At 36.5% G+C, this 22264-nt stretch overlaps 1 protein-coding gene across 1 annotated transcript in view; it reads right to left on the bottom strand.

Annotated features, from left to right (window-relative positions):
• The window catches only part of LOC112058531 (protein Wnt-6), a 68315-nt gene that overhangs the window by 38169 nt on the left and 7882 nt on the right, over positions 1-22264 (bottom strand). The gene's annotated exons all lie outside the window — the stretch shown is intronic.

Below are 22264 nucleotides of genomic sequence, written 5' to 3'. Positions count from 1 at the left end.
TTATACTCGTATTCCTAGGGGAAACGGGAACCACGCGGGTGAAACCCGTATAGTATAAAACAAAAAAAAATATTTTTCAAATCGTCTTCGGGTAATCGATGTACATACATAAAGAAATACCGGTCTACTTGAGAACCTCCTCCTTTTTGAAGTCGGTTAATGAAGTTAAATGAAGATCTATTTCTAACGCCCAAAATTGAAAATGCAACACTGCTCGAAAAAAAGCCTCGTGAAAAAAAACTGTCGTGTGAACATATACTTGGGAATACATTTGTTGTATTTGAACGTTTTTTTAACGTTCGTTAAAAAAGCTCTCGTGCGAATGTGTGCGGGCTTCTGATTGCGAGTTAATTTAATTAAATAAAAATTGATTTTACTCTGGATTACCAACATCAGCTACTTTTCAACCCAGAAAAAACTATAATTTTTGCGGAATTTGTGAAAAACTGAATTCCACGCGGACGAAGTCGCGGATGTTAGGTAGTCATAAATGAAAAAATATATGATAAGAATTCTCGACTGTTTCATAAAAAAAGTATTACATATTATCAACTGGCTGACTCGCCAAACGTTATTCTGCCATAAGCAATTCTGAATAGGGAATAATAATTGATTTGACTTTTCCCTTTTAACAGACGAATCCAAGCAACGTCACCTAGCCACGTGCGACAAAAAAATATCTAGTCACTGCGAAATTAGAGCATTCCTCATATTTGACTCTACAATGTACAATTGCGAATTCATACATTTTAATAACAAGGGCACCGCCCATAGAGAAATCTAGAGTGTAGTTCTGCATTACTCATTATAGTAACAACGGAAGAGTTTCCAGTAACGAGCTTCTATAATTGAACATAAACACCTATACGACCTTGCGGTTTTACTACAACAGTAAAAAATGCTTCAACAGTAAAAGTCAGTAAGCGAGTAAGTTATGACCCGCTCCAGAAATGCATGGTACACACGAAATGATTTTATTAACTCCATACGCCGGGTTGTTTACGCCTTTATAACAAATTTCATCATCGGAATTCTGGAGTGCGGAGTTTTTTATTACAACATTTTTAACGGTTACACATTCGTGATTCTACATTACGGAATACCGACTCGAAATCATAGCCGTGATTGGTTTTTTGATATATTGATAAATTACTCGAATTTAGTCTAGATGCAGCGAATGGAATGGCGACCCCGCACTAGTAAGCGCAGTGTTGGTCGACCCTCCACCAGGTGGACTGACGACATCAAGCGAGTCGCAGGAATTCGCTGGATGCAGGCGGCTCAGGAGGTTTGGAAGTCCCTACAAAAGGCCTATGTCCTGCAGTGGACGTCCATCGGCTGATATGATGCAGCATTTTATTTTCTTCTTTCTTCGTTTTGCTTTTTAGCATTTTACGTAGCGTACTTCGGAATAATAAATAGGAATTTTTAGATTCCCTTGTCATTATTATTGTCATATAATTCGGCATTATCAATTTATGGTCTGTTTTTATCAAAACTCATATAATTAAACAACAATGGCTATAACCATAGATTTAAGAGACGATACAGAGTATAAAGATCTATGAGCTATAACTATTTAAAGAGGGTGTACCGTGTAGGTATGACCTACCGAATAACAAAAATGTACAATGTGTAATTTCTATCCTTGATTATTTTAATTTTGTCGTTTGATTTCTTATAGTTTCAAACAGGATAGATTAAATAATTCAACCATTTAATTCTGGCTTATGTTCAACATACAATCAACTCATATTCGGCTCACTGCTGAGCTCAAGTCTCCTCTAAAAATGAGAGCGATTAGGCCAATAGTCTTAAATAGGTTAGGTCAAGCTGACCCGATCCGGATTATCTCTGGTGTGCAGGTTTCCTCACGAATTTTTCCTTCACCGTTTGAGACACGTGGTATTTATATAATGATTTATTTATTTTGCTATTATCCGCGAAAATTCGGCGAACCCATGCGACGACGTCACCCAGGTCCGACAAAATACTCTCTACGTACGTTTCACCCCGAAACCGGAGCATCCTCAGGAGATGTTGACGCTACAACGTGCAATTGCAAAATATTGACTTTATATTTATTTATGATATTTGACTTTGCAATTGCACGTTGTAGAGTCAACATCTCCTGAGGATGCTCCGGTTTCGGGGTGAAACGTACGTAGAGAGTATTTTGTCGGACCTGGGTGACGTTGTCGCATGGGTTCGCCGAATTTTCGCGGATAATAGCAAAATAAATAAATCATTATATAATCATGATGAACTTCCGCAAAGTAACGCCTGCTTCTATCCAATATTTAAACGTGGTATTTAATTTCCTACATGCCCTGGACCGGATTTGAACACACACAGGGCTATCACGGCTCTTAAACATATTGAATCCAAATATTCATCAACGACTCACCGTTACTAATACACTAATCGTTCGATTGTATAAATCGTTTGGTAAATATCTAACGTATGCACTAAAGACATTCAAAAATTGTATCAATCCAGCGCGACTGACAATTCAATGGTGCCTCAGTGACATCGCGCGACATCAGTGCTACTCGAGACACGTTTCAAATAAAACGCGTATACCTACAGGACTATAAAATACACTGACTTGATTAACTCTAAACTTTTCTCTCTGTATTTGGATGGATGGATTTTATTTACCATCCGATTTGGCATATCGCTTACACCGAGATGAATTGCTTATATTATCATTGTTGTCACCAATGGCGTGCACTTTGTAGATGCACTGCCTACCCTAAGGACTCGATACAAACGTATATTGGAACACGGAAAAGGAATTTTCCGATGTTCTAATCTCTACTATTATTGTATACCCTAGTTAAAAACCTAATGCACGCCGCTGGTTGTCACTAAGATGAACTTTATTTTCTTTTGGTTGGAAAAAGCTTCACCATTAAAGATTATCGCACCAAGGACCCATACAAATTTGAAAACAACGGTAAGCAACTTTGTAAACTATAAAAGCAATAAGAATTGCTGTAACGAGAGTATATACTGCATTGATGGACTAAAATAACAACGAAGTGACCCTTAACGTTTTTGTTTATACACTAAAAATGCATAAACACAATTAGACATGAAAAAAAACAAGTACTAAAAAGCTCCAAAAAAGTTTTGTCCACGCAAGAGTAACCTTGAATAAGACAACAGAAATCGCTAGACGGAGTCGCATATCATTAGTCTTTGTAGATAGCAGTCCTTCTTCCATCGAAAATCGTATCGATTCTATTACTAGTGCCTCAATAAGTTCATCAAGAAATTTCATTCCGAGATTAATTAGTTCTGTCATTTTATTTTGAAAAAAGAACACTTAATCCATGTTCTGAGTGTTCAGAAAATATGAAATCAACAACTTAAGCAATCGAATAGACAATTCTTGTACCTTTGTTAATTGTTCCAATATTAGGGTTCAATAGGTTAGGATTACGAAATTATCTAAGAAAACCATTGACGATTCCTAAATCATTAATTGTATATCCCAGCGATTACATTAATTGAATCAATTGAACGATTGACTGTTCAATGGTCGGTCGGTGACGCCCCGCGACATTTTGTCCTGCGCAAGATGCGGTTCAAATATATAATTCATTGACTTGATGCAGCAGAGATTCCGTGCTTCCATACATAGCATTAACATTTTGTTAATCGATTGTATTTAGAATATGACCTCCAGTGACACTTCAGTTTGCTGCTGGACGATTGGAAATAACTTTGTTTCAAAATAAATGTCTGATTAAATGTTGTCGTATTAAATTTTGTAAAATTATGCTCAATAAATATGCGTACTAATGACGATGGAGCGAGCTATGATCGAATCAGAAACGAGATGATCCGCAGAAAAACCAAAATCACTGACATAGCTCATATAGTCGCTGCTGAAGTGGCAAAGGGCAGGGCACAAGTTCCGAAGAGCGAAGAGAGGAATACCGACCCCGCAGCAGAATGCGCAGTGTTAGTCGACCACACACTAGGTGGACCGAGGACGTGTTGCAGGGGGCTGCTAGATATATGCCCCGCATAGACTTCCAAACAAAACGTTGTTTTGGAAGTCTATGCAAGAGGCCTATGTCCAGCAGTGGACATCCATCGGCTGTTAATGATGATGATGATGCTCAATAATGGAATCATTTTGCGAAATAGCCTAAATTACACTTCAAAACATTGGAAAAGCGTGGTGAGTCTGAGCTACATATCCCTATATAAGATAGTGGGCCGTTAAAGCAGACTGTGCTTAGAAATTCTTAAATCTACATTCAAATTAATTTTTACGAGTATATAAGAAGAACATGAAAATAAAAGTTCATTTTCAATTCGAAGTGTATTAATATTTTCTTTAGGTATCGTTTAATTGGATATCACTTTTGGTTTTAAATTGACGACCTTAGAACACATGCTTACTACAATAACAGAAATGAACACTTGCAAATGAATACTCAGAAGCACTATGATTATTTCAATCAACAATTGACTTTGACAACAACTTTTTACCAACTTTTTTTTAGATACTTTAGCATAGGTAGATACAGAATTCCATCTTGATGCTAATGCTTAATATGAAGAGATCGGAATCCAACTCAACCAGAATTCATAATAGATACTGTAACACGACCTTCCTATATTACCGTGTTACTCAGTATTTTTAAATTGACGACCTTAGAACACATGCTTACTACAATAACAGAAATGAACACTTGCAAATGAATACTCAGAAGCACTATGATTATTTCAATCAACAATTGACTTTGACAACAACTTTTTACCAACTTTTTTTTAGATACTTTAGCATAGGTAGATACAGAATTCCATCTTGATGCTAATGCTTAATATGAAGAGATCGGAATCCAACTCAACCAGAATTCATAATAGATACTGTAACACGACCTTCCTATATTACCGTGTTACTCAGTATTTTTAAATTGACGACCTTAGAACACATGCTTACTACAATAACAGAAATGAACACTTGCAAATGAATACTCAGAAGCACTATGATTATTTCAATCAACAATTGACTTTGACAACAACTTTTTACCAACTTTTTTTTAGATACTTTAGCATAGGTAGATACAGAATTCCATCTTGATGCTAATGCTTAATATGAAGAGATCGGAATCCAACTCAACCAGAATTCATAATAGATACTGTAACACGACCTTCCTATATTACCGTGTTACTCAGTATTTTTATGTTGTCTGTGGTTGTATCTATGAGTCGGTCGCCATGTTTTTTTCGGAATGACAAAAGGAATGGCTTGTAAAAAACTAAGGTGCGTAATTGAGTGATATTATTTTTATTAATTGTGATACATTATTTTAGTTGATTTAATGTGAATATTAATGAATGTTAAATACTACTAAAGCATTAGTAGCGAAGTGCATAATGAATTAATTCGTAATTGATTTTAGCGATTTTAATTTTGTGAATTTTGTGAATACTGTTTGAATGAACGGTCAAATCTGTGATTTTGATATAATCATTTTTATTTAATTAATCATTTCTGAATTGATTTTACAATACATATTGAATTAGAAACAAAAAACCCTTAATCGAAAATCAACAGTCAACTTAATTATTGAATAATATAAGAAAACATTTAGATCACGGTATATTATTACTTTGTTAAGCATAGCAGTTTTAAAAATATCTAAGTATACATTTTTTTCTAAATCATTACCAGCGCTAACATTAATTGAATCAGTTGAAAGCGAGTGACAGTTGAATGGTGGTCTGGTGACACCTCGCGACATTCGTCCTTTGCAGGGTTCACGTGTATGCGACACTGCGATTTGATCGGGTCCAGTGGCGCTGAATTCGTCTTTAACTCTCTCTGTCTAATACGATACTATAGATAGAGAGCGATAGACACGATTTCGAATCTCTTATCATCGATTTATAAAAACATCGTTCTAAGAGCGCTACAGATTCCAAATTGTTTTTACTTGTTTATGGTCACGGCTTTAATACTTTCCCTGTACTTTAACCATAGATATCTATAGAAGTTTCGAGTTCCTTTTGTAATCTGAACATCTACGTCTACAGACCTATCGCCTTATAACTTTTCAACCTTACATCATAAATGATCCATTCAAGATCTTCTAGTCCTATTTGCTTAGTAATTGATGTTCCGTTAGTTAGAATCATGAGATCATGGTTTCGACTTATTGAATACTGTGCTTTTCTTTCTTTTAAGAAATTCTCAGTTAGGAAATTAGTGGTGTTACAACCTGGAGTTGTTGTTGGTGGTGTTACGCGCCTGTGTCTCAGAAAGCAGCCGTCAGGTCTTTAACTTTTATTAGTTATCCTTACATAATCAAATATTGTTATACTAAATCCCCTCTCTTTTAAGGACCTGGCTTAATGAAGGGTCATGCAAATATGTTGATAATGATGATACAGCTGAGTTAGCGTACAATTCATTAGCTCTATTGTGCTATCAAACAGGTCTAGTACCTAATTAATTTCACAGTAAACTTCGTTCCAATTGAAATTTTAGAAGTTTTAACATATTTTTGTAGTTACACTGGTAACATAAATCGTTGGTTACACTGTATTATTGACACCAATTCATTTTTATAACTAAAAATAATTTCACCTCGTAAAGTATCGTGCAAAATCAACACTGACTATCAACAAAAATACATGTGAACGTTCAAATATGGACAGTGTGATGTCCATAACGATATTATATTTAAAATATTTCTTAGCACATCATTATTTGTGCCCCAAATGAGTCAGTGAGTTTGTTTCGTATATTTGCTATAATTATTGTCACACCGTATCTGAGAGTACAGTTACGAAATACGTCAATGAGCAGTTTCAGTTTATTTTGGCTTCAATTTGAGCGTATCTTAGTGACAGCAGTTTCAGTGAACTAAGCAAAAGGGTATACTGGTTTTAAGCATGGGATTTTCAACTTTAAATTAATGCGAATAGAAATTATATTCAATTAAGAGGATAGTCCATGGAATAGTGCCAAATCGGTGACAAACCTCTGTCTATCCAGACGAATAAATTAGCTGTGATAAGTTGTATGTCAATTAATTATTCTTCAAAGCACCATCTGGTGTGAAAGTCGGCAAAGCAGAGCGAGGAAGTGTAACGATAGACAGGTGACTTTTAGATAGATCGATTACACACAATATTGACACTGAATTGTTACAATTCAAGTTTTATATTTAACTAGTAGCCGAAACTACTATTTCTGATGTAACTCAACGAGTTAATGTAAAGAATAAGGAAACAGAAGAAGAACCAAGAACTTAAGAAAACTAGTTAGATGTGGAGATCAATAGGTTCTAAGTATCAGAATGCCCGTTACTTTGTTTACGTGAAATGTTAGAATTAAAGAAATATAGCACAATATTTTGTATTCCAAGACTCTATACCAAATATTATCCAAAAGGCTTAGCCGTGAAAAGTAAGAGAAAAACAGACTGACAAACAGACTTAGTTGCGTATTTACAGTATTGTATGAAAAGTAAATGAAATAAGACTTTGGTTGCTGCTACCAAAGTCAATTCAGAAAGAAAAGAGCTAGAAGAGAACTAACGAGGTGGTAATAAATCAATATAGCAGCCGTAGTCATTCAAATAGAATCTAGTGCAAAAGCAATTGAAATAACGATGATGAATGGTTTAAGCTATGTTGCAAGTGTTGCAATTTTTATCACATTTGAAAAAGTAAGCATTTAGTTTGAAAGCCATAATATGTAACAGAGCATTAACACGCGTATCATGTTTGCTTGATCCACTGTCATCACCAATAGGATCTCTCCTATAGACTCACCAAGTTGCTTTAATAAGGGTTAACGGTTGTAGCATCAATTAGGATAAAAATCAAAACCTATTTCGTGTACATGGATCAAAATGAATACCTGCGTTGTTTAAAAGTCATGATCGTTAAAAAATAATTCGAGTAACTTTGTAATTTAAGTAGGTATCTTTAAGTAGCTTGTAAGCTCTGTTAGTATTAGTTTGTCATTTCTTCTTGATTTTTAATCTGTTTTTTTAGCTGAATAAAGGATTTTTATTTATTATTATTATTATTATTATATATTTATATGCTTTTAGTATTTCATTGTAGGGAATATATCTACAAAGGATAATTAGCTACATTTTCATTTACCGCGTTCTTTTTATCATACTCAGTAGGTACATAATCTGCCACAATACTTGGCACTCGGTAGTTTTACAGTTCGATTTATCTGCAGTAATTAAAACCATTTATTTGGCCCACTTTAGCTCCTTTGTACTTGAATGTGTGAAATTGGCCGCATTTCGCTTTCGTCAAACTAATTTATGATCGTTATTTTTGTTTTGCATCAGTATAAAGGTGGGTACAGATTGGTGCAATGCAACATGTAATGTAATATTCTGCCTTACATTGCATGTTCCCTGCTGCCTTGGACGTGTGGCGCGCGCGGTACGCGCATTGACTACGAATCAGTCGGCTCAGTCCTGCGCACACTGCGCGCCCCTTTGTGTTCGTACCAAAAACCGACAAATCTCGGATCGAACCGCGCACGAGTTGTAACGCTCGGAGCGTGCGCGACCCAGGCGCAGTTCGTGCGCGCGAGGCGTCCAAACCACGAGCATTCGTGATACATTGCAGCAATGTGGACGTCAAATTCTTGCATTGCATGTTGCATTGCACCAATCTGTACCCACCTTTAGTGACAGTATACAGCAATTGTATTCATCTGATGTTGAATAAATACCTACACACAGACGGCTCTGGACCTTTTTGTTTGGAAGCAGCAGCAGTGGTATCTCTGCGTGATCGAATCAGAAATGAGGAGATCCGCAGAAGAACCAAAGTCACTGACATAGCTCAACGAGTTGCGAAGCTGAAGTGGTAATGGGCGGGGCACATAGTTCGAAGAGCCGATGGACTTTGGGGTCCCAAAGTGCTGGGATGGCGACCCCGCACTAGAAAGCGCAGTGTTGGGCGACCTCCCACCAGGTGGACTGACGACATCAAGCGAGTCGCAGGGATTCGCTGGATGCAGGTGGTTCAGTATCGTGATGTTTGTGGAAGTCCCTACAAAAGGCCTATGTCCTGCAGTGGACGTCCATCGGCTGATATGATGATGATGATGATGATGATGATGATGATGATGATGATGATGATGATGATGATGATGATGAACAGTGGTACATTCATCAGTTGATTTTTGTGTGGGATGTTAAATATTTATTAAAAAAAAAAGTTTAAAGACTATAACCCGACTACACAATAAAGTGATCTAAAAAGGACAAAACAAAAAATATTTCTGATAGAAATCGGGAAATTCATAGGTACTAAAATGATCATGGTAGAGCCGTGGTCACACCAATTATACACAGTTCCAATAATAACTGTCGGTGTGACCACGGCTTTGCCGTAACTAGCCACGACCGAAGCCTCCAGCCTGACCTCGAGCAATTAAGAAAACCTCAATCGACCCATCCGGGGTTAGAATCCAGAACCTCCGTCTTGTTAATACTGTCAGGAAGTAATTCCCTGGACGTTTATGCGTTGTTAAACAGCATTACCCTGTTCCAATCGAGGAAGGAGAAGGTTATCGCGCAATTACCGACATAGCATAAAGCCTTATGCCTCTGGTTGACAGGTGCATTGTGTTTTTTCAAGCGAATATAGTTATTTACAAGACACTAAAACAGAAACAGAACTGTGATAGCCCAGTGAATATTCACCTCCGAATCCGGAAGGTGTAGGTTTGAATCCGGTTTGGGGCGCGCTCCTCCAATTTTTCTGGTACGTGCATTTTTTAGAAATTAAATATCACGTGGTGAAGGAAAAACACCGTGAGGATACCTGAGAGTTTTCTTAATTCTCAATGTGCGAGCTCTCGTGTTCAGCAGTGAACCGAATATGGGTTGATAATTAAATGTTGAAAACAAAAAGGAGCTTTTTTTAAATTTTCGTCTATCTGTTTGTCCAGGCTAATCTTTGAAAAGACTGAATCGATTTTAATTGGACTTTCACTTGAAGATAGAAGAGATTATTGAGCAATTCATGGAATAATTATTAGGATAAATTCATAGTACCCGCGAGATTTTTGAAGAAGAATTTCACGTGGAAGTCAAGGCCGTCCGCTAGTGTGTAATATATTCAACTAATAGGCGGAGAGCCAGCGACTGCCAGACCTTCGTCTAGGCAGTCGAAAGCTAGAATTTTGTCAGCTCATGCTCCTACCATAATAAGAATATTTATAGCCGAGGCTGCAAAATAGTCGCCAGTCACTTAGCTTCGCGGAAAACCACTATTTTAAGATAAAATTAAGGGTCTGCAAAGAGTTTCCATGAAGCTATGTGTCTGCTGTATGTGTATATAATTGTCATATACTTAATAGGTTGAAGGTCCAAACATCATAGTTGGCTACTAAATTTACCTATGGTAGGAGGATGAGCTGACAAATTTTGAACTTTTATTTGACGAAGGTCTGGGGTTCGTGAACTCTTAGATTATAAATACATGTCACTCAAAGCAGGTCAGTGACATCATACAACCGACCTACCACAATACTTGGCGCGTGTCTCAGTTCCTCTAGACCGGCCAAATCGCATCTAATTAACATCGTGTTCTCGTTTAATCATCCTTTGTTAAAAGGGTAAGTAGTAAGTGCCTTTCTTAATAGCATTATTGACTAACGGACACCCGCGGCTACGTCCTATAACCTTAACAGCCGATAGAGGTCCACTGCTGGGCATAGGCCTCTTGCATGGACCTCCAACCACAACGAACTCGAGCCGCCAGCATCCAGCGACTCCCTGCAACCCGCTTGATATCCTCGGTCCACCTAGTGGGGGGTCGACCAACACTGCGCTTTCCGGTGCGGGGTCGCCATTCCAGCACCTTGAGACCCTAACGTCGATCGGCTATGTGGCCTGCCCATTGCCACTTCAGGTTCGCGGCTCGCTGAGCTATGTCAGTGACTTTGGTTCGTCTGCGGATCTCCTCATTCCTGATTCGATCACTCAAAGACACCCAAGCATAGCTCGCTCCATCGCCCGCTGAGTGACTTTGAGCCTTCTAATAAGGCCCAAAGTCAGCTTCGTCCTAAGACTAATACCTAAGACTAACTAGATAAGGACCTGCCTCGCTGGACGTTACTTTTCTGTCAAAGTATATGATCAGCGATCTAATGCGATTATAAAAAACTTTCTCTATAGAATCGATGATTTATATTGCATTAGTGTTTGTCAGTTAAAGAGCTCCGTAAAAATATCTTTTTGTGTAGTTGAATATTGTAAATAACAGGCAAAAACTTCTAGTTTAGTATAAAATATATATCTAAATAATTTTGTTCGTGAATTTGGGTGCGATACTAGTCTTTGTAATTAGTCTGAGTCCTATACCCACCTAGTTGAATCTTTCCTCTTTTTCTTATTAATTTTTTTATAGACCCTAGCGTAGAAAACTCGTCTTGACAGACAAAAAGACAGTCAGACGGATAGTAAAGTTCAATAAAGGTTCCATTTATCCTTATGAGTAACGGAAAATATTAACTAAGTCGAGGTAACTACACAATTGATGAATTCTTTAATTATAAAGATGCTGGAAGGCCAAATCAGCTTTCACCTTTAACCAGGAAGTAAAATAAATGGTAATGATTTTGACTATTGTAAATTATAATAATTTATTTATTTATTTATTACATATCTGTATATATAAACATTACAGGTTAAACCTAATGCGTTTATGTATTACAATGTACGATTTTAATAGATCAACTGTTGCGATGATTAGCTCTTTTAAGCAGAACCTGCCTTATGAACCGTTGGCAGAAGTATTTACAGATAGTTAAACTTGGTGTTCTAAAAGTTCTTGTAAACTTGCTACTTGCAATATAATTTTGTTTTTGATTTTTGAACTTGAAAATGTAGCAAGATGTAAACAAAGATATATAACCAATCTATAACCAAACCGTACGGTGCAAAGACCAATAGATTTATTATATTCCGCTGCAGATACGTAAATATCAACAGTAGATTACAATAAATCGCTTTAGCGCCACAGTTTGCGTCCATAATGGGTGCGCGCGATAATTGCGCTACGAGAGTACGGAGTACGCACAATGATGCACTCTGTCCATTGAATGGCCCGCGCGCAAAGATTATACAGTCAGATGTGCCAAACGGTTCGACTAGTTTTTTTTTTCAAATGTATTATAACAATGGTTATTAATTTAATTTCTACCTTTTTTGAACAAAATAGTAGATTTTATGACCATACCTATGACATACTATAACAATATTGTTGAATTAAAAGAAGTTGACACAGAAGAAAATCAACACAGATATTGTGTTGATTTTATATTGGATTTAAAAAAAATGTAATACAATAAGACAATGTAGACTGACGGCATTCTGTTAGCCGATAATACATATTTATTATTCGACTAATTTGGTTTTTAATTTAATACCGAATGGTAATAATTTATTGTACGAGAATGCACCTAAGTGTTGGTCTTTGCACGTAGATTATTGTACTTTAACCAGACATAAACAGTTTAAAGTACAATAATCAATGAAAAAATTATCATGTCACAGTGATTGTTACCAAACTCAAAACATTCCTCCGAAATGGCTGGGCCAATTTTTATGATATTTCGTTTACATAGTAGATAGGTCTGAAATTGGTCAACATTTATTTTCATACCCTAAGTGATAACGGAGGTTCAACCCTAAAATTTTTAATCCCTAGAAATAAGGCAAAACAACGTTTGCCGGCTGAGCTAGTCATATTTAATGATATACCTATATGATATTTAATATGACTAGCTTACCGGCCGAGATATTGTTCAACTTACAGCGGAACGTTAGGTATCATATGGTAGGCTCAGCGCCGGCCTGAAGTAAATTTTAGAATGGAGCGAGATCCAATTATGGCGCCTCTCCTGTTTGCTCCAGGTTCCTAACAATAATTATATGTGCAAATTGTGAGTCCAAAGTAAGTATAGAACGCGAAGACCTAGACTATACTATGCAGTGACCAGTTGAAAATCAGGCGCACTAACGTTTACGGTTTTAGAAGTAAATAAAAGAATATCGATAAATTCTAAATTCATACTCCCGGGACACCGGATGGCTAAGTGACGGCGCCCGCGCACTCAAAATAAAGACAATTGAAAATAAAGAAATTTCTTTTATTGTTCTTTATCATTTAGGCGCCCTCAAGGATATGGCGCCTGGAGCGCCTGCTCCGTTCACCGTATGGGCGGGCAGACCCTGGATAGGCTTATTTAGTCTTTGGTTTGATGTGTCGGTTCTGCCAAACCCTGTTTATTGCCAGTAAAGTTAGTCTATGATGGTCTGCATCCCAGCGACGCGCGTGTTAGCGGACGCACGCTAAACGCAGCACAAATATGCGGCCGCCGTGCGCGACAGGCCATCGCACTAGCTGCGGTGCTAAATGAACTAGTTCAATGTGGTTTGATTGTGGACCTGGTATATGAAGGTACAGATCGTACTTTTTATGAACGTTTTGAAAATCAGATTAACCTTAGATTACTAAACTGTCCTACAAGTCACGTTGTTGCTAAACATTCGTAAAAACGAACAGGCAAATAAATCAACGAATTATAAACTTTAATTGTTTAAGAAATTACAATTATTTATTCTTTGGGCTTAAGAGATTAATGAAAATGGTTTAATTGTTTTACTCTACACAATTTGAAAACATATTCATATTGTGCGCCCTACCCAAGGCTCTTTTACATTTCATGCAAAAGTTTGTTATAATTTTTCTAGCTTTAGACGGATACAGGGCACAATCATGTTTTTCTAGAATTAAACGCTTGCATAATTGTCTCTCCGAATAGCTTCAATAGCTAAAATACCCTTTATGAGCCCTTTGACGTCTCGTCGCAATGTTGGAGTATTTATTCGTTCTTTTAGGTGAGATTTCATAAGATAATAAATTAGTTATAACTCAATTTAGAAATGCGACCACAATGACAGCGCGTAGCGAACGCAAAAAAGAAATGAAATTAGGACGGTACAGTGAAGCGGAGGACGAGGAAATGACGCGAACTTTTACGATAGTTTAGTAATCTAGGGTTAAGGTAGAGATGATACTTTGAGTGAAGGTTTATCATCATTATCATCATCACATCAGCCGATGGACGTCCACTGCACGACATAGGCCTTTTGTAGAGACAGCGAATCTGTGCGACCCGCTCGATGTCGTCAGTCCACCTGGTAGAGATGGTTTATAAAACCGCGTCCCCGTAGAATTTAGTTTATCACAAATCCCGCAGAAACCATGGATTTTCCGGAATGAAACGTAGTCTATGTGTTAATCCAAAGTAAAATCTATTTCCATTCCAAATTTTAGCCAAATCGCTTTAGTAGCTGCAGCGTAAAAAAGAAACAAACATACTTACACACAAACTTTCGCCTTTATAAAATTAGTGTGAAGTGTGATGTGATAGTGTGAAGTGTGATTAAAAAATGACATACCTAATAACAACATTACGGTCATAGATGTGACTTTGCTCTCTTTTGTCTTGAGCTACGACCTTCCTTCCTTCGTCCTTAAATAAGCCTACAGTAAACTCACAATAACAAAAAAGCTGAGACTTCTGTCGCATGGAATTAAATTTTCCCGTTTCGTTTTGTTTTTACTCTTTGTCCCTACGAAACGATTAAAACAAAGACTGTTCTAAGTGTAATTTTGTTGTATAATTGATGTAGTTTTCACAGTACAGTTTTAGTTAAATTTGATTGCTATTAGATAAGGCACGCACTACCAGCTTTAGCTCACGATCTCGGGGGCGCCCGGACTGATACACTCAGGCCAAAACACCCTTCTCAAACGGCCCTCTAAGTCGAAGTCCGAGTCTCAGAGGAGACGCCCTTAGAGAGTCGTTCCGCCCATCTACTCTGCTTCTGCCTACGGGCCCCATCAGGCGATGCTTCTGCGCTCGCCCAAACTCCCCGGTGACGCCGCTGAGGTTCCATAAGGAGACTACGGCACTTACACAATCAGAAAAAAAAAAACTACCGCGTGTCTGTAATGTACTTACGTCATAATATCGCACTGCAATATTGTACAGCAGGGCAAAGTCTCAGCAGCGGCGAAAAATATATGTACCTACGCAATGCAACCTTAAACACACAAATCAAATCAAATCAAAAATCATTTATTTCAAGTAGGCTCAGTTTACAAGCACTTTTGACACGTCAGTTGACTATTTGTAAAGATTCTACCACCGGCTCGGAAGGCAGATTCTGCTGAGAAGAAACCGGCAAGAAACTCAACAGTTGCTCTTTTTAAAAAATCATACAATTATAATTTACAATTGATGATAACATTACAATTTCTTATAGTTTTACTTTTTGTGTGAAGGTGGAAGCTGATCCAATGGCCTCCAAGCGCTTTTATCTTTAAGGAACTCATCAATGTTGTAGTAACCTCGACTAAGTAAATGTTTTTTAACACATTGCTTAAAGCTATGCATTGGCAGGTCCATCACAGTCTTGGGGATCTTGTTATAGAAGAGTACACCCAAACCTAGAAAAGATTTTTTTACTCTTTGAAGACGATATGCAGAAGTAACTAACTTATGGCCGTAACACAAATAATACTATCCACTATCTATACCTACGAAATAACGATCTTGATATATCTTCGTCAAAGAGTAAAACTAAGCTAAACTTTCACACAAAAAAAAACCTATAAAAACGTAAAATTATCACTCACACACACAAACTTTCACATGCCATCAACATTTTCGAAAGCGTAAAAATGACCAACAATGGGCACCGTAGACCCAATTTTAAACAGTACTAAAAACATGTCTATGATGCGACCACTAAAACCTTGCGACAACATTGCTCATCGGCGCATAATATTTTAAAAGTGTTTACCCTCATACAGTGACAAAACTATCTAGTCTGACGATTGTAGGCTGTTGACAATCGCACTCAACAAAGTTATTTCAGCGTTCTACACAACACTATTCCCTGTGAAATAAGTTTCATTATGGCATGGATGGGTTGTGAAATATGTTGGTTGGACGGTAATGGTAATGATGTTTACAGTTAAGTCGTCATGTAGTCGCTAATCGTGTCGAAGTCGCGAGTTAGCGCCTCGCCCGGTGTCCGCAAACATTGTCATTCATTGTCGTCCCAATGAGTGGGGACGCGTCCTTATTTGCGCGCATGCGTGGTCTCACGACTGGCGTCGCGGGGGTGGTCATAGTGGACGAGAGTCAGTGTCAATCCACACATGCGCCAATACGCATGCGTTGATTTACACTCTCTTAGTTATCGACTCAAAAAGTACGATTTCAAAATCAGAACATCTATGATAGATCACCAAATATAATAATACTACTAAGACTAAGGGTTCTTCTGAGTCTTAAATCTTGAGTTGTAACTTAACGAATTTATTTTTCAATCATCTACGTAGGCTAAAGGAAATTATGAAATTTGTATATGTTACCGTTAAATTGTAATATACGTTACTTTATAATCTTACTCGTGATATTACAATCTACCGCCATATTGTAAACTGAAAATACTGATTACAATTTAACGTGTTATTTTTCGGTATATTATAATCTATCGGAAATAAAACCTTTAAATTGCAATCTTAAAACGTCAACTTTCCGAACTTGCCCCTGATTGGTCGGCCTTACAGCAGACCGTTCTGTGTCCATAGAGTTAGGAATGAAACACATAGGTATGTCAGTCAAATAAAATACTTCAAGAATTGTGACATCACATATTTATTTATTATTTTTTATACCTAAAGACTGACCTACTCATGTTCTAACCTAACCTAACCTAACTTAAGATTTAATTGAATTATACTTATAATTAACAATTACAACATTTTACTAATGAAAGAACAGTGTTTAAAAAAATTAGGGAACGCACTGGCCACCCCTCCGATTTTCTTTCCTTTTCTCTTTGATTTGTCCATTGTATTTTTTTACTATTTTTATTATGCCCGCTGTAATATTTTTGTAACTCTATGGCAAATTTATCCTGATTGACAATTTAAAGGTTTCACTTCCGATAGATTAAACCGAAAAATAACACGTTAAATTGTAATCAGTATTTTCAGTTCACAATATGACGGTAGATTATAATATCACGAGTGAGATTATAAACTAACGTACTTTACAATCTAACGGTGACATATATGTGCTTTAGTTTCAAACGAGTTGAGAACAACAGTTAAGTGTCATCATTGTCTAGTTCCAGATGTTACAATTTTGAAAACGCTACCGTATGTTCCAATCTAAAATGAAGTTATAAAAATAACCTGAACATAATTATTCAATAAAATTTAAAATGTTACCAAACACTGTCGCCTTAATAGATCGGATGGTTGTTAATGTAGAAGAAATAAATTAATTACCTCGTAAATCTCTTTAGATGCGGTTTTAAGACCACTCATTAAGGAGATTTGTCCGATATAATGGAAATGACGGAATTATTTAAATATTATTGTTGAAATTTGTGATTATTTGAATGTAAGCGCCTTATATATTTTCACGATCCAACGTTTATACGAGTGTTTTAGGGAAATTGGGCAATATCAATTTGTTAATGGGTTTTTTATTAACGTATTTTAATAAATAGGTTGCTACACGCAATGTAACACATTTTCACGTACTAAATTTTCTGTACCTATATCAAAATACTTGAAATAAGTTGGATTTTCGTGACAGATCTTTTACGCTCTTTTCTACAGTCATGTGAGCTTTAGCCGATTATTATACACTAGCTGACGCAGCGCGGTTTCACCCGCGTGGTTCCCGTTCCCGTTGGAATACGGGGATAATATATACCCTATAGCCTTCCTCGACAAATGGGCTATCTAATACTGATATATTTTTCAAATCGGATCCTGAGATTAACGCGTTCAATAAAACAAACAAACAAACTCTTCAGCTTTATAATATTAGTATAGATTTTTAATGATCTAGTTCTGGCTTCGGATCACGGTCCTGGATTCGAGTCCTGGGTCGGAATGTGAGATCTAAGAATTCTTCATTACCTTTCTGGCGTAGTTGGTAGTGCTGTGGTTCCCAATAGAGAGTTCCAGAATTCGAATCCTAGCTTGGATCAGTTTAGTTTTATATTTTCTAATTTGGCTCTGGTCTTTGCATGTAGTAGGTCTCAACTGTGGCTTGTTACTACCTTACCGGTAATGCCGAAGCGACAAGCTTTCCGGTGCGATAACACTTAGAAACCATCAAAAGCATCATCATTATCAACCCATATTCGGATCAGATTCTCCTCTCAGGATGAGAGGGGTTAGGCCAATAGTCCACCATGCTGGCCCAATGCGACTTCACACACGTAGAGAATTAAGAAAATTCTCTGGGTATGCAGGTTTCCTCACACTGTTTTTCCTTGACCGTTTGAGACACGTGATATTTAATTTCTTAAAATGCACACAACTGGAAAGTTGGAGGTGCATGCCCCGAACCGGATACGAACCCACGCCCTCCAGAATCGGGGCAGAGGTCATATCCACTGGGCTATCACGGCTCTCATCAAAAGTATGGATAGAACTAACTTATACCTCCTACAAGTTACACTTAACATCAGGTGAGATCGCAATCAAGAGCTCGTCATAGAATAAAAAAGAAAAAGCATGATCACAGAAAGCTCAACAACTATTTGGTTAGATATCTACCTACATAGGTTGCTCAATATGACATCGAATTATATGAATTCTGGATATACTTCTGTTTAATTGGAAGTGTTGCCGTGTATGTCAGATCCGCTATTACACCGGGTACATTAAAATAAAAAGGTAATTAATTAGGTAATCGATGTTTTAGCTTTATATCAAATCGTGGGCGAACGAAATCGATCCAAGATACGTACACATACAGTGTCTATGAGAAACAGAGCGCTGCTTTTTTAAAAAAAAATCCATAATTTTTTATATGTAGTTTTTTTTTTAACAATGTCAATACAAAATATAATACAAAACACTATTAAAAAAAAACAAATGATATTGCTAAAAATATAAAGCTTTTTATGTTACTTCAACGTTATCATTAACATCCCCATAATAGATCCATATTAATTAAAGGTTGGGCTCAAGCTAAATATTATTTGAAACGAGGGTAGAGAATGGAGATTACATACAGAACAGAAGCAAAAAAAATATCAGTTAAGAAAATGCACTATATATTTTTTTTTATAACCGCTCATCGCGATAATATGAAATGAGAATCTGACGTGCAAATATCCATAATCGATTCGTTTTTATTCTGAACTTCGGGAAAAATCGTCTACATTTAATGAGTAGGTAGGTAAAACGAGTAAATCACATTAAAATAATTATTGTAGCTACAGCATATCTAAATATATTATTTTTTTATAAATTGAAATATATTCAAATATTATTAAAAACTGTTGGTTGAGTATATTAATTGCAGCCTATATAGGATACCAGACGCCCTGGATACATCATTTTTTACAGCAACTTAAGGCAACGAAATAATCTATTTTATCTACAAATTTTTGTTGCAAAGTATCGTTATCGACGCTAGTGAAAGTAGGATCTGGACACAAAGTGACTTTGTTTAGAGCGTTGTGTTACTATCTCCATAGAAAAAGTCTACAGATTGACTGTATATCAAATTATGTAAGGAACACTGGTTCCGGTAGTCTCGAACCCGGAAATCCCTGACCCTGATCCGACCTGACTGATGTCTGCACATAATCCGATAGAATAAAAAAGTTGACGTGTAATATCAACATCGTGACAATGTGACAAGCGACGTGTCTAAGTCACGCAGTCTGTACACACATCGGCCACACCCACGTCGTCTGAGATCAACTTTTATAGTCAATGATTTAAATGAAAGGCTTGATTGGTTAAATGATTAAGCGTATTACATCAACCGTATTGAAATAACGTTGATGCTTGTATCGATCAACGTTTCGACAAATCTCTTCATTTTTCGACAGCCGTTTTTTTTTTATTTGCGTTCTGTTTTTGCATTATTTCAACATATTGACTTTTTAATATGCATTGATTGTTGACAGTTGTATCTAAGTGAGTTTAATAAGAGAGAAAAATAATTAAAATACTTAAATCTTAATAATTATAATACTTAAATTAATTAATATAGTACGTTAAAATTGTATATTAGTTTCTTTAATTTTTGAAAACGAATTAGAGCTACAGAACATTTTTGAATAATGAAGTCACATGTATAAAATTTGATATTCAGATTGAAATAGTCTGTTTTTCCAAAGGCTTCATCTCTCTTTGTTATTTCCTCAGCATGCAACAAGCAAGCATTTCCTTAAATAATAATTCTTACAAGTCGATTTATCTATCAAGATAGCAGGTAACTGATATCATATTTTCAAATTTATTTTTAAATTCAAAAAAGCAGACAATGTTGTCTATATGTTTGATAACGGATGATGGATCGTAAAAATAAAATTTTGTTATTTTCGCGAAGTTTCCTACTTAAGTTCTTCGCAAAAATCCAATCTATCTAATACATGCAATCAAAATTCATCTAAATTGGTGCAGCTGAAAATGTAATGGAACACATTATCTATAATAATATCATAGATAGGTAAACTTTCAGATGTTGTAAACTATTGGTATTAATTCCAGCCAGTAAAATATCAAGTGCAACTGTCACTGAAATCCTCCGACTACTTATGCATCCACTGAACTGATTTTGAAAATTCTTTTAAAACCACGTTATCTTTAAATGCCATAAGCACTATATTTTATCCCTGTATTCTCACGGCGATGAAATTACGCGGGAGAAACCGCGGGGCGTCGGCTGCATCTATACACGAAAATAGGTACCTACCCATATACTATTTTAAGGGGTGTGGATTTCATCCTCCTCCTAACAAGTTAGCCCGATTCTTAGATTGCATCATCATTTACCATCAGGTGAGATTGTAGTCAAGTTCTAACTTGTAAAGAATAAAAAAAAAAACTACTTGGCGTAGTTTGTATAAGTGTTTTAGTTCACACATTAAAGTAAAACCATTCGAATGCCCAATTCCGTCGCGCAGATACGATCGTTGTCATGAAAAGTAAGCATTTTAACACTAGTGTCACGTCCCTCACAATATCTGGACCATCAGTGACAATTAGATTGCATCCAAGGCTCCAGATGAATCGTGCGATAAACAGCACATTACGCTCTTGTTTTTATATTCACCTTTTTATTATTAATATTAAAACCTTTGACACTTCCTTTTTTGCACGATTTAGATAACGTCTTTGAGGTAGTGGCTTGAAACTAAACAATATTTTAAAAGCTGAAGTACCAAGTGTTTACTTTGATTTTTACGTTTATTACTTTGCATTTCCTTTGTTAAGTGCAGTAGATATTTTTTTTACGTATTTCGTAATATAGCTTTGTTAATCAAAGTGATAAAATACAAATATTTAAAGATACTTAAGGACGAAGGAAAAACAACGTCTTAGAACTTCAGCTAGCATGCTAAACAATTCCTAAAAAGTCCTAAGCCTAGATGGTGTAGACTAGGAATTGGTTCAAATCAAGCTTCCAGAATTTGACTTTTAAGTACAACTTGAAGGCTCAACAAACATTTTAACAAATTTGAGTGGTACTCGTATTTTTGTTAGAAGTTTTATTCCAAAAATCAATGATTTTTTTGCAGAAAACTACGAGTAAAACCGCGAGAGACAACCAGTAATATAATAATATACTAAATTATCAGTCATTAGCGAGTAGCTGTTGATTTCATTAGCGGATCCAAATTGTAAAAAAAGCTAATAATGCCCGTCAGTCATTGGAGGCGATTAATCAATCTGTCACAGCGAGTCTGACAGGAATTAAGTAATGCCTCACAACAAACCTTATTGCCATTAGCGAATTTGTTGACACGTCGACGTCGCTTGAGTCATCGTCATCATCATATCAGCCGATGGACGTCTACTGCAGGACATAGGCCTTTTGTAGGGACTTCCAAACATGATCCTTAGCCGCCTGTATCCAGCGAATCTCTACGGCTCGCTATTCTTCCATCGGCTCTTCGAACTGTGTGCCCCGCACTTTAGTTTCGGATTGAAAGCCATAAATAAAAAAATGCTCGTGTTCCTGAGGTGCTAACATTCGACCAACGATGTTATTTTGTGAAGATAAATAGACAAATTTCAACCAATGGTGGCGCAACTGGAAATTTTCATTTCATTGGTACGCAAGAAATTTGACTGGTATGTAGGTACATTTCCGACGCTATTGGACGACAATTTG

The sequence above is a fragment of the Bicyclus anynana genome, chromosome 3, assembly GCF_947172395.1.
Source record: "Bicyclus anynana chromosome 3, ilBicAnyn1.1, whole genome shotgun sequence".
NCBI classification, from domain to species: domain Eukaryota; kingdom Metazoa; phylum Arthropoda; class Insecta; order Lepidoptera; family Nymphalidae; genus Bicyclus; species Bicyclus anynana.
Note: the sequence above shows the minus strand (reverse complement) of the source record. Positions and strands in the feature narration are given on the sequence as shown.